Genomic DNA, 23,884 nt, shown 5'->3' on the forward strand with positions numbered 1-23,884 from the left:
TGTGAGAATATTACAAACGTCTGACAAAAGTGAAAAATGTAAATTTCCAATTTCAACCAAACATGCTAGAAATGCTCCAATTGAGCTAATTAGCTTATTGAGAGAATATTGCAATTGTTTGACAAAAGTGAAAAATGTAAATTTCCAATTTCAACCAAACGTGCTAGAAATGCTCCAATTGAGCTAATTAGCTTATTGTGAGAATATTACAAACGTCTGACAAAAGTGAAAAATGTAAATTTCTAATTTCAACCAAAAATGCTAGAAATGCTCCAAATGAGCTAATTAGCTTATTGAGAGAATATTGAAATTGTTTGACAAAAGTGAAAAATGTAAATTTCCAATTTCAACCAAACGTGCTAGAAATGCTCCAATTGAGCTAATTAGCTTATTGTTGGAATATTACAAACGTCTGACAAAAGTGAAAAATGTAAATTTCCAATTTCAACCAAACATGCTAGAATTGCTCCAATTGAGCTAATTAGCTTATTGTGAGAATATTACAAACGTCTGACAAAAGTGAAAAATGTAAATTTCCAATTTCAACCAAACATGCTAGAAATGCTCCAATTGAGCTAATTAGCTTATTGTGAGAATATTACAAACGTCTGACAACACTGAAAAATGTAAATATCCAATTTCAACCAAACATGCTAGAAATGCTCCAATTGAGCTAATTAGCTTATTGTGAGAATATTGCAATTGTCTGACAAAAGTGAAAAATGTAAATTTCCAATTTCAACCAAACATGCTAGAAATGCTCCAATTGAGCTAATTAGCTTATTGTGAGAATATTACAAACGTCTGACAAAAGTGAAAAATGTAAGTTTCCAATTTCAACCAAACATGCTAGAAATGCTCCAATTGAGCTAATTAGCTTATTGTGAGAATATTACAAACGTCTGACAACACTGAAAAATGTAAATTTCCAATTTCAACCAAACATGCTAGAAATGCTCCAATTGAGCTAATTAGCTTATTGTGAGAACATTACAAACGTCTGACAAAAGTGAAAAATGTAAATTTCCAATTTCAACCAAACATGCTAGAAATGCTCCAATTGAGCTAACTAGCTTATTGAGAGACTATTGCAATTGTCTGACAAAACTGAAAAATGTAAAATTCTAATTTCAACCAAACGTGCTAGAAATGCTCCAATTGAGCTAATTAGCTTATTGTGAGAATATTACAAACGTCTGACAAAAGTGAAAAATGTAAATTTCCAATTTCAACCAAACATGGTAGAAATGCTCCATTTGAGCTAATTAGCTTATTGAGAGAATATTGCAATTGTCTGACAAAAGTGAAAAATGTAAATTTCCAATTTCAACCAAACGTGCTAGAAATGCTCCAATTGAGCTAATTAGCTTATTGTGAGAATATTACAAACGTCTGACAAAAGTGAAAAATGTAAATTTCCAATTTCAACCAAACATGCTAGAAATGCTCCAATTGAGCTAATTAGCTTATTGAGAGAATATTGCAATTGTCTGACAAAAGTGAAAAATGTAAATTTCCAATTTCAACCAAACGTGCTAGAAATGCTCCAATTGAGCTAATTAGCTTATTGTGAGAATATTACAAACGTCTAACAAAATTGAAAAATGTAAATTTCCAATTTCAACCAAACATGCTAGAAATGCTCCAATTGAGCTAATTAGCTTATTGAGAGAATATTGCAATTGTTTGACAAAAGTGAAAAATGTAAATTTCCAATTTCAACCAAACATGCTAGAAATGCTCCAATTGAGCTAATTAGCTTATTGAGAGAATATTGCCATTGTCTGACAAAACTGAAAAATGTAAATTTCCAATTTCAACCAAACATGCTAGAAATGCTCCAATTGAGCTAATTAGCTTGTTGTGAAAATATTACAAACGTCTGACAAAACTGAAAAATGTAAATTTTCAATTTCAACCAAACATGGTAGAAATGCTCCAATTGAGCTAATTAGCTTATTGAGAGAATATTGCAATTGTTTGACAAAAGTGAAAAATGTAACTTTCCAATTTCAACCAAACGTGCTAGAAATGCTCCAATTGAGCTAATTAGCTTATTGTGAGAATATTACAAACGTCTGACAAAAGTGAAAAATGTAAATTTCCAATTTCAACCAAACATGCTAGAAATGCTCCAATTGAGCTAATTAGCTTATTGAGAGAATATTGCAATTGTTTGACAAAAGTGAAAAATGTAAATTTCCAATTTCAACCAAACGTGCTAAAAATGCTCCAATTGAGCTAATTAGCTTATTGTGAGAATATTACAAACGTCTGACAAAAGTGAAAAATGTAAATTTCTAATTTCAACCAAAAATGCTAGAAATGCTCTAAATGAGCTAATTAGCTTATTGAGAGAATATTGAAATTGTTTGACAAAAGTGAAAAATGTAAATTTCCAATTTCAACCAAACGTGCTAGAAATGCTCCAATTGAGCTAATTAGCTTATTGTTGGAATATTACAAACGTCTGACAAAAGTGAAAAATGTAAATTTCCAATTTCAACCAAACATGCTAGAAATGCTCCAACTGAGCTAATTAGCTTATTGTTGGAATATTACAAACGTCTGACAAAAGTGAAAAATGTAAATTTCCAATTTCAACCAAACATGCTAGAAATGCTCCAATTGAGCTAATTAGCTTATTGAGAGAATATTGCAATTGTTTGACAAAAGTGAAAAATGTAAATTTCCAATTTCAACCAAACGTGCTAGAAATGCTCCAATTGAGCTAATTAGCTTATTGTGAGAATATTACAAACGTCTGACAAAAGTGAAAAATGTAATATTCCAATTTCAACCAAACATGCTAGAAATGCTCCAATTGAGCTAAGTAGCTTATTGTGAGAATATTGCGATTGTCTGACAAAAGTGAAAAATGTAAATTTCCAATTTCAACCAAACATGCTAGAAATGCTCCAATTGAGCTAATTAGCTTATTGTGAGAATATTACAAACGTCTGACAACACTGAAAAATGTAAATTTCCAATTTCAACCAAACATGCTAGAAATGCTCCAATTGAGCTAATTAGCTTATTGTGAGAATATTGCAATTGTCTGACAAAAGTGAAAAATGTAAATTTCCAATTTCAACCAAACATGCTAGAAATGCTCCAATTGAGCTAATTAGCTTATTGTGAGAATATTGCAATTGTCTGACAAAAGTGAAAAATGTAAACTTCCAATTTCAACCAAACATGCTAGAAATGCTCCAATTGAGCTAATTAGCTTATTGAGAGAATATTGCCATTGTCTGACAAAACTGAAAAATGTAAATTTCCAATTTCAACCAAACATGCTAGAAATGCTCCAATTGAGCTAATTAGCTTATTGTGAGAATATTGCAATTGTCTGACAAAACTGAAAAATGTAAATTTCCAATTTAAACCAAACATGCTAGAAATGCTCCAATTGAGCTAATTAGCTTATTGTGAGAATACTACAAACGTCTGACAAAACTGAAAAATGTAAATTTTCAATTTCAACCAAACATGGTAGAAATGCTCCAATTGAGCTAATTAGCTTATTGAGAGAATATTGCAATTGTTTGACAAAAGTGAAAAATGTAAATTTCCAATTTCAACCAAACGTGCTAGAAATGCTCCAATTGAGCTAATTAGCTTATTGAGAGAATATTGCAATTGTTTGACAAAAGTGAAAAATGTAAATTTCCAATTTCAACCAAACATGCTAGAAATGCTCCAATTGAGCTAATTAGCTTATTGTGAGAACATTACAAACGTCTGACAAAAGTGAAAAATGTAAATTTCCAATTTCAACCAAACATGCTAGAAATGCTCCAATTGAGCTAACTAGCTTATTGAGAGACTATTGCAATTGTCTGACAAAACTGAAAAATGTAAAATTCTAATTTCAACCAAACGTGCTAGAAATGCTCCAATTGAGCTAATTAGCTTATTGTGAGAATATTACAAACGTCTGACAAAAGTGAAAAATGTAAATTTCCAATTTCAACCAAACATGGTAGAAATGCTCCATTTGAGCTAATTAGCTTATTGAGAGAATATTGCAATTGTCTGACAAAAGTGAAAAATGTAAATTTCCAATTTCAACCAAACGTGCTAGAAATGCTCCAATTGAGCTAATTAGCTTATTGTGAGAATATTACAAACGTCTGACAAAAGTGAAAAATGTAAATTTCCAATTTCAACCAAACATGCTAGAAATGCTCCAATTGAGCTAATTAGCTTATTGAGAGAATATTGCAATTGTCTGACAAAAGTGAAAAATGTAAATTTCCAATTTCAACCAAACGTGCTAGAAATGCTCCAATTGAGCTAATTAGCTTATTGTGAGAATATTACAAACGTCTAACAAAATTGAAAAATGTAAATTTCCAATTTCAACCAAACATGCTAGAAATGCTCCAATTGAGCTAATTAGCTTATTGAGAGAATATTGCAATTGTTTGACAAAAGTGAAAAATGTAAATTTCCAATTTCAACCAAACATGCTAGAAATGCTCCAATTGAGCTAATTAGCTTATTGAGAGAATATTGCCATTGTCTGACAAAACTGAAAAATGTAAATTTCCAATTTCAACCAAACATGCTAGAAATGCTCCAATTGAGCTAATTAGCTTGTTGTGAAAATATTACAAACGTCTGACAAAACTGAAAAATGTAAATTTTCAATTTCAACCAAACATGGTAGAAATGCTCCAATTGAGCTAATTAGCTTATTGAGAGAATATTGCAATTGTTTGACAAAAGTGAAAAATGTAACTTTCCAATTTCAACCAAACGTGCTAGAAATGCTCCAATTGAGCTAATTAGCTTATTGTGAGAATATTACAAACGTCTGACAAAAGTGAAAAATGTAAATTTCCAATTTCAACCAAACATGCTAGAAATGCTCCAATTGAGCTAATTAGCTTATTGAGAGAATATTGCAATTGTTTGACAAAAGTGAAAAATGTAAATTTCCAATTTCAACCAAACGTGCTAAAAATGCTCCAATTGAGCTAATTAGCTTATTGTGAGAATATTACAAACGTCTGACAAAAGTGAAAAATGTAAATTTCTAATTTCAACCAAAAATGCTAGAAATGCTCTAAATGAGCTAATTAGCTTATTGAGAGAATATTGAAATTGTTTGACAAAAGTGAAAAATGTAAATTTCCAATTTCAACCAAACGTGCTAGAAATGCTCCAATTGAGCTAATTAGCTTATTGTTGGAATATTACAAACGTCTGACAAAAGTGAAAAATGTAAATTTCCAATTTCAACCAAACATGCTAGAAATGCTCCAACTGAGCTAATTAGCTTATTGTTGGAATATTACAAACGTCTGACAAAAGTGAAAAATGTAAATTTCCAATTTCAACCAAACATGCTAGAAATGCTCCAATTGAGCTAATTAGCTTATTGAGAGAATATTGCAATTGTTTGACAAAAGTGAAAAATGTAAATTTCCAATTTCAACCAAACGTGCTAGAAATGCTCCAATTGAGCTAATTAGCTTATTGTGAGAATATTACAAACGTCTGACAAAAGTGAAAAATGTAATATTCCAATTTCAACCAAACATGCTAGAAATGCTCCAATTGAGCTAAGTAGCTTATTGTGAGAATATTGCGATTGTCTGACAAAAGTGAAAAATGTAAATTTCCAATTTCAACCAAACATGCTAGAAATGCTCCAATTGAGCTAATTAGCTTATTGTGAGAATATTACAAACGTCTGACAACACTGAAAAATGTAAATTTCCAATTTCAACCAAACATGCTAGAAATGCTCCAATTGAGCTAATTAGCTTATTGTGAGAATATTGCAATTGTCTGACAAAAGTGAAAAATGTAAATTTCCAATTTCAACCAAACATGCTAGAAATGCTCCAATTGAGCTAATTAGCTTATTGTGAGAATATTGCAATTGTCTGACAAAAGTGAAAAATGTAAACTTCCAATTTCAACCAAACATGCTAGAAATGCTCCAATTGAGCTAATTAGCTTATTGAGAGAATATTGCCATTGTCTGACAAAACTGAAAAATGTAAATTTCCAATTTCAACCAAACATGCTAGAAATGCTCCAATTGAGCTAATTAGCTTATTGTGAGAATATTGCAATTGTCTGACAAAACTGAAAAATGTAAATTTCCAATTTAAACCAAACATGCTAGAAATGCTCCAATTGAGCTAATTAGCTTATTGTGAGAATACTACAAACGTCTGACAAAACTGAAAAATGTAAATTTTCAATTTCAACCAAACATGGTAGAAATGCTCCAATTGAGCTAATTAGCTTATTGAGAGAATATTGCAATTGTTTGACAAAAGTGAAAAATGTAAATTTCCAATTTCAACCAAACGTGCTAGAAATGCTCCAATTGAGCTAATTAGCTTATTGTGAGAATATTACAAACGTCTGACAAAAGTGAAAAATGTAAATTTCCAATTTCAACCAAACATGCTAGAAATGCTCCAATTGAGCTAATTAGCTTATTGAGAGAATATTGCAATTGTTTGACAAAAGTGAAAAATGTAAATTTCCAATTTCAACCAAACGTGCTAGAAATGCTCCAATTGAGCTAATTAGCTTATTGTGAGAATATTACAAACGTCTGACAAAAGTGAAAAATGTAAATTTCTAATTTCAACCAAAAATGCTAGAAATGCTCCAAATGAGCTAATTAGCTTATTGAGAGAATATTGAAATTGTTTGACAAAAGTGAAAAATGTAAATTTCCAATTTCAACCAAACGTGCTAGAAATGCTCCAATTGAGCTAATTAGCTTATTGTTGGAATATTACAAACGTCTGACAAAAGTGAAAAATGTAAATTTCCAATTTCAACCAAACATGCTAGAATTGCTCCAATTGAGCTAATTAGCTTATTGTGAGAATATTACAAACGTCTGACAAAAGTGAAAAATGTAAATTTCCAATTTCAACCAAACATGCTAGAAATGCTCCAATTGAGCTAATTAGCTTATTGTGAGAATATTACAAACGTCTGACAACACTGAAAAATGTAAATATCCAATTTCAACCAAACATGCTAGAAATGCTCCAATTGAGCTAATTAGCTTATTGTGAGAATATTGCAATTGTCTGACAAAAGTGAAAAATGTAAATTTCCAATTTCAACCAAACATGCTAGAAATGCTCCAATTGAGCTAATTAGCTTATTGTGAGAATATTACAAACGTCTGACAAAAGTGAAAAATGTAAGTTTCCAATTTCAACCAAACATGCTAGAAATGCTCCAATTGAGCTAATTAGCTTATTGTGAGAATATTACAAACGTCTGACAACACTGAAAAATGTAAATTTCCAATTTCAACCAAACATGCTAGAAATGCTCCAATTGAGCTAATTAGCTTATTGTGAGAACATTACAAACGTCTGACAAAACTGAAAAATGTAAATTTCCAATTTCAACCAAACATGCTAGAAATGCTCCAATTGAGCTAACTAGCTTATTGAGAGACTATTGCAATTGTCTGACAAAACTGAAAAATGTAAAATTCTAATTTCAACCAAACGTGCTAGAAATGCTCCAATTGAGCTAATTAGCTTATTGTGAGAATATTACAAACGTCTGACAAAAGTGAAAAATGTAAATTTCCAATTTCAACCAAACATGGTAGAAATGCTCCATTTGAGCTAATTAGCTTATTGAGAGAATATTGCAATTGTCTGACAAAAGTGAAAAATGTAAATTTCCAATTTCAACCAAACGTGCTAGAAATGCTCCAATTGAGCTAATTAGCTTATTGTGAGAATATTACAAACGTCTGACAAAAGTGAAAAATGTAAATTTCCAATTTCAACCGAACATGCTAGAAATGCTCCAATTGAGCTAATTAGCTTATTGAGAGAATATTGCAATTGTTTGACAAAAGTGAAAAATGTAAATTTCCAATTTCAACCAAACGTGCTAGAAATGCTCCAATTGAGCTAATTAGCTTATTGTGAGAATATTACAAACGTCTGACAAAAGTAAAAAATGTAAATTTCCAATTTCAACCAAACATGCTAGAAATGCTCCAATTGAGCTAATTAGCTTATTGTGAGAATATTGCAATTGTCTGACAAAAGTGGAAAATGTAAATTTCCAATTTCAACCAAACATGCTAGAAATGCTCCAATTGAGCTAATTAGCTTATTGTGAGAATATTACAAACGTCTAACAAAATCGAAAATTGTAAATTTCCAATTTCAACCAAACATGCTAGAAATGCTCCAATTGAGCTAATTAGCTTATTGTGAGAATATTGCAATTGTCTGACAGAAGTGAAAAATGTAAATTTGCAATTTCAACCAAACATGCTAGAAATGCTCCAATTTAGCTAATTAGCTTATTGTGAGAATATTACAAACGTCTGACAACACTGAAAAATGTAAATTTCCAATTTCAACCAAACATGCTAGAAATGCTCCAATTGAGCTAATTAGCTTATTGTGAGAATATTGCAATTGTCTTACAAAAGTGAAAAAAGTAAATTTCCAATTTCAACCAAACATGCTAGAAATGCTCAAATTGAGCAAATAAGCCTACTGTAAGAATTTTACAAACGTCTGACAAAACTGAAAAATGTAAATTTCCAATTTCAACCAAACATGCTAAAAATGCTCCAATTGAGCTAATTAGCTTATTGTGAGAATATTACAAACGTCTGACAACACTGAAAAATGTAAATTTCTGATTTCAACCAAACATGCTAGAAATGCTCCAAATGAGCTAATTAGCTTATTGAGAGAATATTGCAATTGTCTGACAAAAGTGAAAAATGTAAATTTCCAATTTCAACCAAACATGCTAGAAATGCTCCAATTGAGCTAATTAGCTTATTGTGAGAATATTGCAATTGTCTGACAAAAGTGAAAAATGTAAATTTCCAATTTCAACCAAACATGCTAGAATTGCTCCAATTGAGCTAATGAGCTTACTGTGAGATTATTGCAATTGTCTGACAAAAGTGAAAAATGTAAATTTCCAATTTCAACCAAACATGCTAGAAATGCTCCAATTGAGCTAATTAGCTTATTGTGAGAATATTACAAACGTCTGACAACACTGAAAAATGTAAATTTCCAATTTCAACCGAAGATGCTAGAAATGCTCCAATTGAGCTAATTAGCTTATTGTGAGAATATTGCAATTGTCTGACAAAAGTGAAAAATTTAAATTTCCAATTTCAACCAAACGTGCTAGAAATGCTCCAATTGAGCTAATTAGCTTATTGTGAGAATATTACAAACGTCTGACAAAAGTGAAAAATGTAAATTTCCAATTTCAACCAAACATGCTAGAAATGCTCCAATTGAGCTAATTAGCTTATTGAGAGAATATTGCAATTGTTTGACAAAAGTGAAAAATGTAAATTTCCAATTTCAACCAAACATGCTAGAAATGCTCCAATTGAGCTAATTAGCTTATTGTGAGAATATTACAAACGTCTGACAAAACTGAAAAATGTAAATTTCCAATTTCAACCAAACATGCTAGAAATGCTCCAATTGAGCTAATTAGCTTATTGAGAGAATATTGCAATTGTCTGACAAAAGTGAAAAATGTAAATTTCCAATTTCAACCAAACGTGCTAGAAATGCTCCAATTGAGCTAATTAGCTTATTGTGAGAATATTACAAACGTCTGACAACACTGAAAAATGTAAATTTCTGATTTCAACCAAACATGCTAGAAATGCTCCAAATGAGCTAATTAGCTTATTGAGAGAATATTGCAATTGTCTGACAAAAGTGAAAAATGTAAATTTCCAATTTCAACCAAACATGCTAGAAATGCTCCAATTGAGCTAATTAGCTTATTGTGAGAATATTGCAATTGTCTGACAAAAGTGAAAAATGTAAATTTCCAATTTCAACCAAACATGCTAGAATTGCTCCAATTGAGCTAATGAGCTTACTGTGAGATTATTGCAATTGTCTGACAAAAGTGAAAAATGTAAATTTCCAATTTCAACCAAACATGCTAGAAATGCTCCAATTGAGCTAATTAGCTTATTGTGAGAATATTACAAACGTCTGACAACACTGAAAAATGTAAATTTCCAATTTCAACCGAAGATGCTAGAAATGCTCCAATTGAGCTAATTAGCTTATTGTGAGAATATTGCAATTGTCTGACAAAAGTGAAAAATTTAAATTTCCAATTTCAACCAAACGTGCTAGAAATGCTCCAATTGAGCTAATTAGCTTATTGTGAGAATATTACAAACGTCTGACAAAAGTGAAAAATGTAAATTTCCAATTTCAACCAAACATGCTAGAAATGCTCCAATTGAGCTAATTAGCTTATTGAGAGAATATTGCAATTGTTTGACAAAAGTGAAAAATGTAAATTTCCAATTTCAACCAAACATGCTAGAAATGCTCCAATTGAGCTAATTAGCTTATTGTGAGAATATTACAAACGTCTGACAAAACTGAAAAATGTAAATTTCCAATTTCAACCAAACATGCTAGAAATGCTCCAATTGAGCTAATTAGCTTATTGAGAGAATATTGCAATTGTCTGACAAAAGTGAAAAATGTAAATTTCCAATTTCAACCAAACGTGCTAGAAATGCTCCAATTGAGCTAATTAGCTTATTGTGAGAATATTACAAACGTCTGACAAAAGTGAAAAATGTAAAATTCCAATTTCAACCGAACATGCTAGAAATGCTCCAATTGAGCTAATTAGCTTATTGAGAGAATATTGCAATTGTTTGACAAAAGTGAAAAATGTAAATTTCCAATTTCAACCAAACATGCTAGAAATGCTCCAATTGAGCTAATTAGCTTATTGTGAGAATATTGCAATTGTCTGACAAAAGTGAAAAATGTAAACTTCCAATTTCAACCAAACATGCTAGAAATGCTCCAATTGAGCTAATTAGCTTATTGAGAGAATATTGCCATTGTCTGACAAAACTGAAAAATGTAAATTTCCAATTTCAACCAAACATGCTAGAAATGCTCCAATTGAGCTAATTAGCTTGTTGTGAGAATATTACAAACGTCTGACAACACTGAAAAATGTAAATTTCCAATTTCAACCAAACATGCTAGAAATGCTCCAATTGAGCTAATTAGCTTATTGAGAGAATATTGCAATTGTCTGACAAAACTGAAAAATGTAAATTTCCAATTTAAACCAAACATGCTAGAAATGCTCCAATTGAGCTAATTAGCTTATTGTGAGAATACTACAAACGTCTGACAAAACTGAAAAATGTAAATTTTCAATTTCAACCAAACATGGTAGAAATGCTCCAATTGAGCTAATTAGCTTATTGAGAGAATATTGCAATTGTTTGACAAAAGTGAAAAATGTAACTTTCCAATTTCAACCAAACGTGCTAGAAATGCTCCAATTGAGCTAATTAGCTTATTGTGAGAATATTACAAACGTCTGACAAAAGTGAAAAATGTAAATTTCCAATTTCAACCAAACATGCTAGAAATGCTCCAATTGAGCTAATTAGCTTATTGAGAGAATATTGCAATTGTTTGACAAAAGTGAAAAATGTAAATTTCCAATTTCAACCAAACGTGCTAGAAATGCTCCAATTGAGCTAATTAGCTTATTGTTGGAATATTACAAACGTCTGACAAAAGTGAAAAATGTAAATTTCCAATTTCAACCAAACATGCTAGAATTGCTCCAATTGAGCTAATTAGCTTATTGTGAGAATATTACAAACGTCTGACAAAAGTGAAAAATGTAAATTTCCAATTTCAACCAAACGTGCTAGAAATGCTCCAATTGAGCTAATTAGCTTATTGTTGGAATATTACAAACGTCTGACAAAAGTGAAAAATGTAAATTTCCAATTTCAACCAAACATGCTAGAATTGCTCCAATTGAGCTAATTAGCTTATTGTGAGAATATTACAAACGTCTGACAAAAGTGAAAAATGTAAATTTCCAATTTCAACCAAACATGCTAGAAATGCTCCAATTGAGCTAATTAGCTTATTGTGAGAATATTACAAATGTCTGACAACACTGAAAAATGTAAATTTCCAATTTCAACCAAACATGCTAGAAATGCTCCAATTGAGCTAATTAGCTTATTGTGAGAATATTGCAATTGTCTGACAAAAGTGAAAAATGTAAATTTCCAATTTCAACCAAACGTGCTAGAAATGCTCCAATTGAGCTAATTAGCTTATTGTGAGAATATTACAAACGTCTGACAAAAGTGAAAAATGTAAATTTCCAATTTCAACCAAACATGCTAGAAATGCTCCAATTGAGCTAATTAGCTTATTGAGAGAATATTGCAATTGTCTGACAAAAGTGAAAAAAGTAAGTTTCCAATTTCAACCAAACGTGCTAGAAATGATCCAATTGAGCTAATTAGCTTATTGTGAGAATATTACAAACGTCTGACAACACTGAAAAATGTAAATTTCCAATTTCAACCAAACATGCTAGAAATGCTCCAAATGAGCTAATTAGCTTATTGTGAGAATATTGCAATTGTCTGACAAAAGTGAAAAATGTAATTTTCCAATTTCAACCAAACATGCTAGAAATGCTCCAATATAGCTATTTAGCTTATTGTGAGAATATTGCAATTGTCTGACAAAAGTCAAAAATGTAATTTTCCAATTTCAACCAAACATGCTAGAAATGCTCCAATTGAGCTAATTAGCTTATTGAGAGAATATTGCAATTGTCTGACAAAACTGAAAAATGTAAAATTCCAATTTCAACCAAACATGCTAGAAATGCTCCAATTGAGCTAATTAGCTTATTGTGAGAATACTACAAACGTCTGACAAAACTGAAAAATGTAAATTTTCAATTTCAACCAAACATGGTAGAAATGCTCCAATTGAGCTAATTAGCTTATTGAGAGAATATTGCAATTGTTTGACAAAAGTGAAAAATGTAAATTTCCACTTTCAACCAAACGTGCTAGAAATGCTCCAATTGAGCTAATTAGCTTATTGTGAGAATATTACAAACGTCTGACAAAAGTGAAAAATGTAAATTTCCAATTTCAACCAAACATGCTAGAAATGCTCCAATTGAGCTAATTAGCTTATTGAGAGAATATTGCAATTGTTTGACAAAAGTGAAAAATGTAAATTTCCAATTTCAACCAAACGTGCTAGAAATGCTCCAATTGAGCTAATTAGCTTATTGTGAGAATATTACAAACGTCTGACAAAAGTGAAAAATGTAATATTCCAATTTCAACCAAACATGCTAGAAATGCTCCAATTGAGCTAAGTAGCTTATTGTGAGAATATTGCGATTGTCTGACAAAAGTGAAAAATGTAAATTTCCAATTTCAACCAAACATGCTAGAAATGCTCCAATTGAGCTAATTAGCTTATTGTGAGAATATTACAAACGTCTGACAACACTGAAAAATGTAAATTTCCAATTTCAACCAAACATGCTAGAAATGCTCCAATTGAGCTAATTAGCTTATTGTAAGAATATTGCAATTGTCTGACAAAAGTGAAAAATGTAAATTTCCAATTTCAACCAAACATGCTAGAAATGCTCCAATTGAGCTAATTAGCTTATTGTGAGAATATTGCAATTGTCTGACAAAAGTGAAAAATGTAAACTTCCAATTTCAACCAAACATGCTAGAAATGCTCCAATTGAGCTAATTAGCTTATTGAGAGAATATTGCCATTGTCTGACAAAAGTGAAAAATGTAAATTTCCAATTTCAACCAAACATGCTAGAAATGCTCCAATTGAGCTAATTAGCTTATTGTGAGAATATTGCAATTGTCTGACAAGAGTGAAAAATGTAAATTTCCAATTTAAACCAAACATGCTAGAAATGCTCCAATTGAGCTAATTAGCTTATTGTGAGAATACTACAAACGTCTGACAAAACTGAAAAATGTAAATTTCTAATTTCAACCAAACGTGCTAGAAATGCTCCAATTGAGCTAATTAGCTTATTGTGAGAATATTACAAACGTCTGACAAAAGTGAAAAATGTAAATTTCCAATTTCAACCAAACATGCTAGAAATGCTCCAATTGAGCTAATTAGCTTATTGAGAGAATATTGCAATTGTTTGACAAAAGTGAAAAATGTAAATTTCCAATTTCAACCAAACGTGCTAGAAATGCTCCAATTGAGCTAATTAGCTTATTGTGAGAATATTACAAACGTCTGACAAAAGTGAAAAATGTAAATTTCTAATTTCAACCAAAAATGCTAGAAATGCTCCAAATGAGCTAATTAGCTTATTGAGAGAATATTGAAATTGTTTGACAAAAGTGAAAAATGTAAATTTCCAATTTCAACCAAACGTGCTAGAAATGCTCCAATTGAGCTAATTAGCTTATTGTTGGAATATTACAAACGTCTGACAAAAGTGAAAAATGTAAATTTCCAATTTCAACCAAACATGCTAGAATTGCTCCAATTGAGCTAATTAGCTTATTGTGAGAATATTACAAACGTCTGACAAAAGTGAAAAATGTAAATTTCCAATTTCAACCAAACATGCTAGAAATGCTCCAATTGAGCTAATTAGCTTATTGTGAGAATATTACAAACGTCTGACAACACTGAAAAATGTAAATATCCAATTTCAACCAAACATGCTAGAAATGCTCCAATTGAGCTAATTAGCTTATTGTGAGAATATTGCAATTGTCTGACAAAAGTGAAAAATGTAAATTTCCAATTTCAACCAAACATGCTAGAAATGCTCCAATTGAGCTAATTAGCTTATTGTGAGAATATTACAAACGTCTGACAAAAGTGAAAAATGTAAGTTTCCAATTTCAACCAAACATGCTAGAAATGCTCCAATTGAGCTAATTAGCTTATTGTGAGAATATTACAAACGTCTGACAACACTGAAAAATGTAAATTTCCAATTTCAACCAAACATGCTAGAAATGCTCCAATTGAGCTAATTAGCTTATTGTGAGAACATTACAAACGTCTGACAAAACTGAAAAATGTAAATTTCCAATTTCAACCAAACATGCTAGAAATGCTCCAATTGAGCTAACTAGCTTATTGAGAGACTATTGCAATTGTCTGACAAAACTGAAAAATGTAAAATTCTAATTTCAACCAAACGTGCTAGAAATGCTCCAATTGAGCTAATTAGCTTATTGTGAGAATATTACAAACGTCTGACAAAAGTGAAAAATGTAAATTTCCAATTTCAACCAAACATGGTAGAAATGCTCCATTTGAGCTAATTAGCTTATTGAGAGAATATTGCAATTGTCTGACAAAAGTGAAAAATGTAAATTTCCAATTTCAACCAAACGTGCTAGAAATGCTCCAATTGAGCTAATTAGCTTATTGTGAGAATATTACAAACGTCTGACAAAAGTGAAAAATGTAAATTTCCAATTTCAACCGAACATGCTAGAAATGCTCCAATTGAGCTAATTAGCTTATTGAGAGAATATTGCAATTGTTTGACAAAAGTGAAAAATGTAAATTTCCAATTTCAACCAAACGTGCTAGAAATGCTCCAATTGAGCTAATTAGCTTATTGTGAGAATATTACAAACGTCTGACAAAAGTAAAAAATGTAAATTTCCAATTTCAACCAAACATGCTAGAAATGCTCCAATTGAGCTAATTAGCTTATTGTGAGAATATTGCAATTGTCTGACAAAAGTGGAAAATGTAAATTTCCAATTTCAACCAAACATGCTAGAAATGCTCCAATTGAGCTAATTAGCTTATTGTGAGAATATTACAAACGTCTAACAAAATCGAAAATTGTAAATTTCCAATTTCAACCAAACATGCTAGAAATGCTCCAATTGAGCTAATTAGCTTATTGTGAGAATATTGCAATTGTCTGACAGAAGTGAAAAATGTAAATTTGCAATTTCAACCAAACATGCTAGAAATGCTCCAATTTAGCTAATTAGCTTATTGTGAGAATATTACAAACGTCTGACAACACTGAAAAATGTAAATTTCCAATTTCAACCAAACATGCTAGAAATGCTCCAATTGAGCTAATTAGCTTATTGTGAGAATATTGCAATTGTCTTACAAAAGTGAAAAAAGTAAATTTCCAATTTCAACCAAACATGCTAGAAATGCTCAAATTGAGCAAATAAGCCTACTGTAAGAATTTTACAAACGTCTGACAAAACTGAAAAATGTAAATTTCCAATTTCAACCAAACATGCTAAAAATGCTCCAATTGAGCTAATTAGCTTATTGTGAGAATATTACAAACGTCTGACAACACTGAAAAATGTAAATTTCTGATTTCAACCAAACATGCTAGAAATGCTCCAAATGAGCTAATTAGCTTATTGAGAGAATATTGCAATTGTCTGACAAAAGTGAAAAATGTAAATTTCCAATTTCAACCAAACATGCTAGAAATGCTCCAATTGAGCTAATTAGCTTATTGTGAGAATATTGCAATTGTCTGACAAAAGTGAAAAATGTAAATTTCCAATTTCAACCAAACATGCTAGAATTGCTCCAATTGAGCTAATGAGCTTACTGTGAGATTATTGCAATTGTCTGACAAAAGTGAAAAATGTAAATTTCCAATTTCAACCAAACATGCTAGAAATGCTCCAATTGAGCTAATTAGCTTATTGTGAGAATATTACAAACGTCTGACAACACTGAAAAATGTAAATTTCCAATTTCAACCGAAGATGCTAGAAATGCTCCAATTGAGCTAATTAGCTTATTGTGAGAATATTGCAATTGTCTGACAAAAGTGAAAAATTTAAATTTCCAATTTCAACCAAACGTGCTAGAAATGCTCCAATTGAGCTAATTAGCTTATTGTGAGAATATTACAAACGTCTGACAAAAGTGAAAAATGTAAATTTCCAATTTCAACCAAACATGCTAGAAATGCTCCAATTGAGCTAATTAGCTTATTGAGAGAATATTGCAATTGTTTGACAAAAGTGAAAAATGTAAATTTCCAATTTCAACCAAACATGCTAGAAATGCTCCAATTGAGCTAATTAGCTTATTGTGAGAATATTACAAACGTCTGACAAAACTGAAAAATGTAAATTTCCAATTTCAACCAAACATGCTAGAAATGCTCCAATTGAGCTAATTAGCTTATTGAGAGAATATTGCAATTGTCTGACAAAAGTGAAAAATGTAAATTTCCAATTTCAACCAAACGTGCTAGAAATGCTCCAATTGAGCTAATTAGCTTATTGTGAGAATATTACAAACGTCTGACAACACTGAAAAATGTAAATTTCTGATTTCAACCAAACATGCTAGAAATGCTCCAAATGAGCTAATTAGCTTATTGAGAGAATATTGCAATTGTCTGACAAAAGTGAAAAATGTAAATTTCCAATTTCAACCAAACATGCTAGAAATGCTCCAATTGAGCTAATTAGCTTATTGTGAGAATATTGCAATTGTCTGACAAAAGTGAAAAATGTAAATTTCCAATTTCAACCAAACATGCTAGAATTGCTCCAATTGAGCTAATGAGCTTACTGTGAGATTATTGCAATTGTCTGACAAAAGTGAAAAATGTAAATTTCCAATTTCAACCAAACATGCTAGAAATGCTCCAATTGAGCTAATTAGCTTATTGTGAGAATATTACAAACGTCTGACAACACTGAAAAATGTAAATTTCCAATTTCAACCGAAGATGCTAGAAATGCTCCAATTGAGCTAATTAGCTTATTGTGAGAATATTGCAATTGTCTGACAAAAGTGAAAAATTTAAATTTCCAATTTCAACCAAACGTGCTAGAAATGCTCCAATTGAGCTAATTAGCTTATTGTGAGAATATTACAAACGTCTGACAAAAGTGAAAAATGTAAATTTCCAATTTCAACCAAACATGCTAGAAATGCTCCAATTGAGCTAATTAGCTTATTGAGAGAATATTGCAATTGTTTGACAAAAGTGAAAAATGTAAATTTCCAATTTCAACCAAACATGCTAGAAATGCTCCAATTGAGCTAATTAGCTTATTGTGAGAATATTACAAACGTCTGACAAAACTGAAAAATGTAAATTTCCAATTTCAACCAAACATGCTAGAAATGCTCCAATTGAGCTAATTAGCTTATTGAGAGAATATTGCAATTGTCTGACAAAAGTGAAAAATGTAAATTTCCAATTTCAACCAAACGTGCTAGAAATGCTCCAATTGAGCTAATTAGCTTATTGTGAGAATATTACAAACGTCTGACAAAAGTGAAAAATGTAAAATTCCAATTTCAACCGAACATGCTAGAAATGCTCCAATTGAGCTAATTAGCTTATTGAGAGAATATTGCAATTGTTTGACAAAAGTGAAAAATGTAAATTTCCAATTTCAACCAAACATGCTAGAAATGCTCCAATTGAGCTAATTAGCTTATTGTGAGAATATTGCAATTGTCTGACAAAAGTGAAAAATGTAAACTTCCAATTTCAACCAAACATGCTAGAAATGCTCCAATTGAGCTAATTAGCTTATTGAGAGAATATTGCCATTGTCTGACAAAACTGAAAAATGTAAATTTCCAATTTCAACCAAACATGCTAGAAATGCTCCAATTGAGCTAATTAGCTTGTTGTGAGAATATTACAAACGTCTGACAACACTGAAAAATGTAAATTTCCAATTTCAACCAAACATGCTAGAAATGCTCCAATTGAGCTAATTAGCTTATTGAGAGAATATTGCAATTGTCTGACAAAACTGAAAAATGTAAATTTCCAATTTAAACCAAACATGCTAGAAATGCTCCAATTGAGCTAATTAGCTTATTGTGAGAATACTACAAACGTCTGACAAAACTGAAAAATGTAAATTTTCAATTTCAACCAAACATGGTAGAAATGCTCCAATTGAGCTAATTAGCTTATTGAGAGAATATTGCAATTGTTTGACAAAAGTGAAAAATGTAACTTTCCAATTTCAACCAAACGTGCTAGAAATGCTCCAATTGAGCTAATTAGCTTATTGTGAGAATATTACAAACGTCTGACAAAAGTGAAAAATGTAAATTTCCAATTTCAACCAAACATGCTAGAAATGCTCCAATTGAGCTAATTAGCTTATTGAGAGAATATTGCAATTGTTTGACAAAAGTGAAAAATGTAAATTTCCAATTTCAACCAAACGTGCTAGAAATGCTCCAATTGAGCTAATTAGCTTATTGTTGGAATATTACAAACGTCTGACAAAAGTGAAAAATGTAAATTTCCAATTTCAACCAAACATGCTAGAATTGCTCCAATTGAGCTAATTAGCTTATTGTGAGAATATTACAAACGTCTGACAAAAGTGAAAAATGTAAATTTCCAATTTCAACCAAACGTGCTAGAAATGCTCCAATTGAGCTAATTAGCTTATTGTTGGAATATTACAAACGTCTGACAAAAGTGAAAAATGTAAATTTCCAATTTCAACCAAACATGCTAGAATTGCTCCAATTGAGCTAATTAGCTTATTGTGAGAATATTACAAACGTCTGACAAAAGTGAAAAATGTAAATTTCCAATTTCAACCAAACATGCTAGAAATGCTCCAATTGAGCTAATTAGCTTATTGTGAGAATATTACAAATGTCTGACAACACTGAAAAATGTAAATTTCCAATTTCAACCAAACATGCTAGAAATGCTCCAATTGAGCTAATTAGCTTATTGTGAGAATATTGCAATTGTCTGACAAAAGTGAAAAATGTAAATTTCCAATTTCAACCAAACGTGCTAGAAATGCTCCAATTGAGCTAATTAGCTTATTGTGAGAATATTACAAACGTCTGACAAAAGTGAAAAATGTAAATTTCCAATTTCAACCAAACATGCTAGAAATGCTCCAATTGAGCTAATTAGCTTATTGAGAGAATATTGCAATTGTCTGACAAAAGTGAAAAAAGTAAGTTTCCAATTTCAACCAAACGTGCTAGAAATGATCCAATTGAGCTAATTAGCTTATTGTGAGAATATTACAAACGTCTGACAACACTGAAAAATGTAAATTTCCAATTTCAACCAAACATGCTAGAAATGCTCCAAATGAGCTAATTAGCTTATTGTGAGAATATTGCAATTGTCTGACAAAAGTGAAAAATGTAATTTTCCAATTTCAACCAAACATGCTAGAAATGCTCCAATATAGCTATTTAGCTTATTGTGAGAATATTGCAATTGTCTGACAAAAGTCAAAAATGTAATTTTCCAATTTCAACCAAACATGCTAGAAATGCTCCAATTGAGCTAATTAGCTTATTGAGAGAATATTGCAATTGTCTGACAAAACTGAAAAATGTAAAATTCCAATTTCAACCAAACATGCTAGAAATGCTCCAATTGAGCTAATTAGCTTATTGTGAGAATACTACAAACGTCTGACAAAACTGAAAAATGTAAATTTTCAATTTCAACCAAACATGGTAGAAATGCTCCAATTGAGCTAATTAGCTTATTGAGAGAATATTGCAATTGTTTGACAAAAGTGAAAAATGTAAATTTCCACTTTCAACCAAACGTGCTAGAAATGCTCCAATTGAGCTAATTAGCTTATTGTGAGAATATTACAAACGTCTGACAAAAGTGAAAAATGTAAATTTCCAATTTCAACCAAACATGCTAGAAATGCTCCAATTGAGCTAATTAGCTTATTGAGAGAATATTGCAATTGTTTGACAAAAGTGAAAAATGTAAATTTCCAATTTCAACCAAACGTGCTAGAAATGCTCCAATTGAGCTAATTAGCTTATTGTGAGAATATTACAAACGTCTGACAAAAGTGAAAAATGTAATATTCCAATTTCAACCAAACATGCTAGAAATGCTCCAATTGAGCTAAGTAGCTTAATGTGAGAATATTGCGATTGTCTGACAAAAGTGAAAAATGTAAATTTCCAATTTCAACCAAACATGCTAGAAATGCTCCAATTGAGCTAATTAGCTTATTGTGAGAATATTACAAACGTCTGACAACACTGAAAAATGTAAATTTCCAATTTCAACCAAACATGCTAGAAATGCTCCAATTGAGCTAATTAGCTTATTGTAAGAATATTGCAATTGTCTGACAAAAGTGAAAAATGTAAATTTCCAATTTCAACCAAACATGCTAGAAATGCTCCAATTGAGCTAATTAGCTTATTGTGAGAATATTGCAATTGTCTGACAAAAGTGAAAAATGTAAACTTCCAATTTCAACCAAACATGCTAGAAATGCTCCAATTGAGCTAATTAGCTTATTGAGAGAATATTGCCATTGTCTGACAAAAGTGAAAAATGTAAATTTCCAATTTCAACCAAACATGCTAGAAATGCTCCAATTGAGCTAATTAGCTTATTGTGAGAATATTGCAATTGTCTGACAAGAGTGAAAAATGTAAATTTCCAATTTAAACCAAACATGCTAGAAATGCTCCAATTGAGCTAATTAGCTTATTGTGAGAATACTACAAACGTCTGACAAAACTGAAAAATGTAAATTTCTAATTTCAACCAAACGTGCTAGAAATGCTCCAATTGAGCTAATTAGCTTATTGTGAGAATATTACAAACGTCTGACAAAAGTGAAAAATGTAAATTTCCAATTTCAACCAAACATGCTAGAAATGCTCCAATTGAGCTAATTAGCTTATTGAGAGAATATTGCAATTGTTTGACAAAAATGAAAAATGTAAATTTCCAATTTCAACCAAACGTGCTAGAAATGCTCCAATTGAGCTAATTAGCTTATTGTGAGAATATTACAAACGTCTGACAAAAGTGAAAAATGTAAATTTCTAATTTCAACCAAAAATGCTAGAAATGCTCCAAATGAGCTAATTAGCTTATTGAGAGAATATTGAAATTGTTTGACAAAAGTGAAAAATGTAAATTTCCAATTTCAACCAAACGTGCTAGAAATGCTCCAATTGAGCTAATTAGCTTATTGTTGGAATATTACAAACGTCTGACAAAAGTGAAAAATTTAAATTTCCAATTTCAACCAAACATGCTAGAATTGCTCCAATTGAGCTAATTAGCTTATTGTGAGAATATTACAAACGTCTGACAAAAGTGAAAAATGTAAATTTCCAATTTCAACCAAACATGCTAGAAATGCTCCAATTGAGCTAATTAGCTTATTGTGAGAATATTACAAACGTCTGACAACACTGAAAAATGTAAATATCCAATTTCAACCAAACATGCTAGAAATGCTCCAATTGAGCTAATTAGCTTATTGTGAGAATATTGCAATTGTCTGACAAAAGTGAAAAATGTAAATTTCCAATTTCAACCAAACATGCTAGAAATGCTCCAATTGAGCTAATTAGCTTATTGTGAGAATATTACAAACGTCTGACAAAAGTGAAAAATGTAAGTTTCCAATTTCAACCAAACATGCTAGAAATGCTCCAATTGAGCTAATTAGCTTATTGTGAGAATATTACAAACGTCTGACAACACTGAAAAATGTAAATTTCCAATTTCAACCAAACATGCTAGAAATGCTCCAATTGAGCTAATTAGCTTATTGTGAGAACATTACAAACGTCTGACAAAACTGAAAAATGTAAATTTCCAATTTCAACCAAACATGCTAGAAATGCTCCAATTGAGCTAACTAGCTTATTGAGAGACTATTGCAATTGTCTGACAAAACTGAAAAATGTAAAATTCTAATTTCAACCAAACGTGCTAGAAATGCTCCAATTGAGCTAATTAGCTTATTGTGAGAATATTACAAACGTCTGACAAAAGTGAAAAATGTAAATTTCCAATTTCAACCAAACATGGTAGAAATGCTCCATTTGAGCTAATTAGCTTATTGAGAGAATATTGCAATTGTCTGACAAAAGTGAAAAATGTAAATTTCCAATTTCAACCAAACGTGCTAGAAATGCTCCAATTGAGCTAATTAGCTTATTGTGAGAATATTACAAACGTCTGACAAAAGTGAAAAATGTAAATTTCCAATTTCAACCGAACATGCTAGAAATGCTCCAATTGAGCTAATTAGCTTATTGAGAGAATATTGCAATTGTTTGACAAAAGTGAAAAATGTAAATTTCCAATTTCAACCAAACGTGCTAGAAATGCTCCAATTGAGCTAATTAGCTTATTGTGAGAATATTACAAACGTCTGACAAAAGTAAAAAATGTAAATTTCCAATTTCAACCAAACATGCTAGAAATGCTCCAATTGAGCTAATTAGCTTATTGTGAGAATATTGCAATTGTCTGACAAAAGTGGAAAATGTAAATTTCCAATTTCAACCAAACATGCTAGAAATGCTCCAATTGAGCTAATTAGCTTATTGTGAGAATATTACAAACGTCTAACAAAATCGAAAATTGTAAATTTCCAATTTCAACCAAACATGCTAGAAATGCTCCAATTGAGCTAATTAGCTTATTGTGAGAATATTGCAATTGTCTGACAGAAGTGAAAAATGTAAATTTGCAATTTCAACCAAACATGCTAGAAATGCTCCAATTTAGCTAATTAGCTTATTGTGAGAATATTACAAACGTCTGACAACACTGAAAAATGTAAATTTCCAATTTCAACCAAACATGCTAGAAATGCTCCAATTGAGCTAATTAGCTTATTGTGAGAATATTGCAATTGTCTTACAAAAGTGAAAAAAGTAAATTTCCAATTTCAACCAAACATGCTAGAAATGCTCAAATTGCGCAAATAAGCCTACTGTAAGAATTTTACAAACGTCTGACAAAACTGAAAAATGTAAATTTCCAATTTCAACCAAACATGGTAGAAATGCTCCAATTGAGCTAATTAGCTTATTGAGAGAATATTGCAATTGTTTGACAAAAGTGAAAAATGTAACTTTCCAATTTCAACCAAACGTGCTAGAAATGCTCCAATTGAGCTAATTAGCTTATTGTGAGAATATTACAAACGTCTGACAAAAGTGAAAAATGTAAATTTCCAATTTCAACCAAACATGCTAGA

The sequence above is a fragment of the Watersipora subatra genome, chromosome 11, assembly GCF_963576615.1.
Source record: "Watersipora subatra chromosome 11, tzWatSuba1.1, whole genome shotgun sequence".
NCBI lineage: Eukaryota > Metazoa > Bryozoa > Gymnolaemata > Cheilostomatida > Watersiporidae > Watersipora > Watersipora subatra.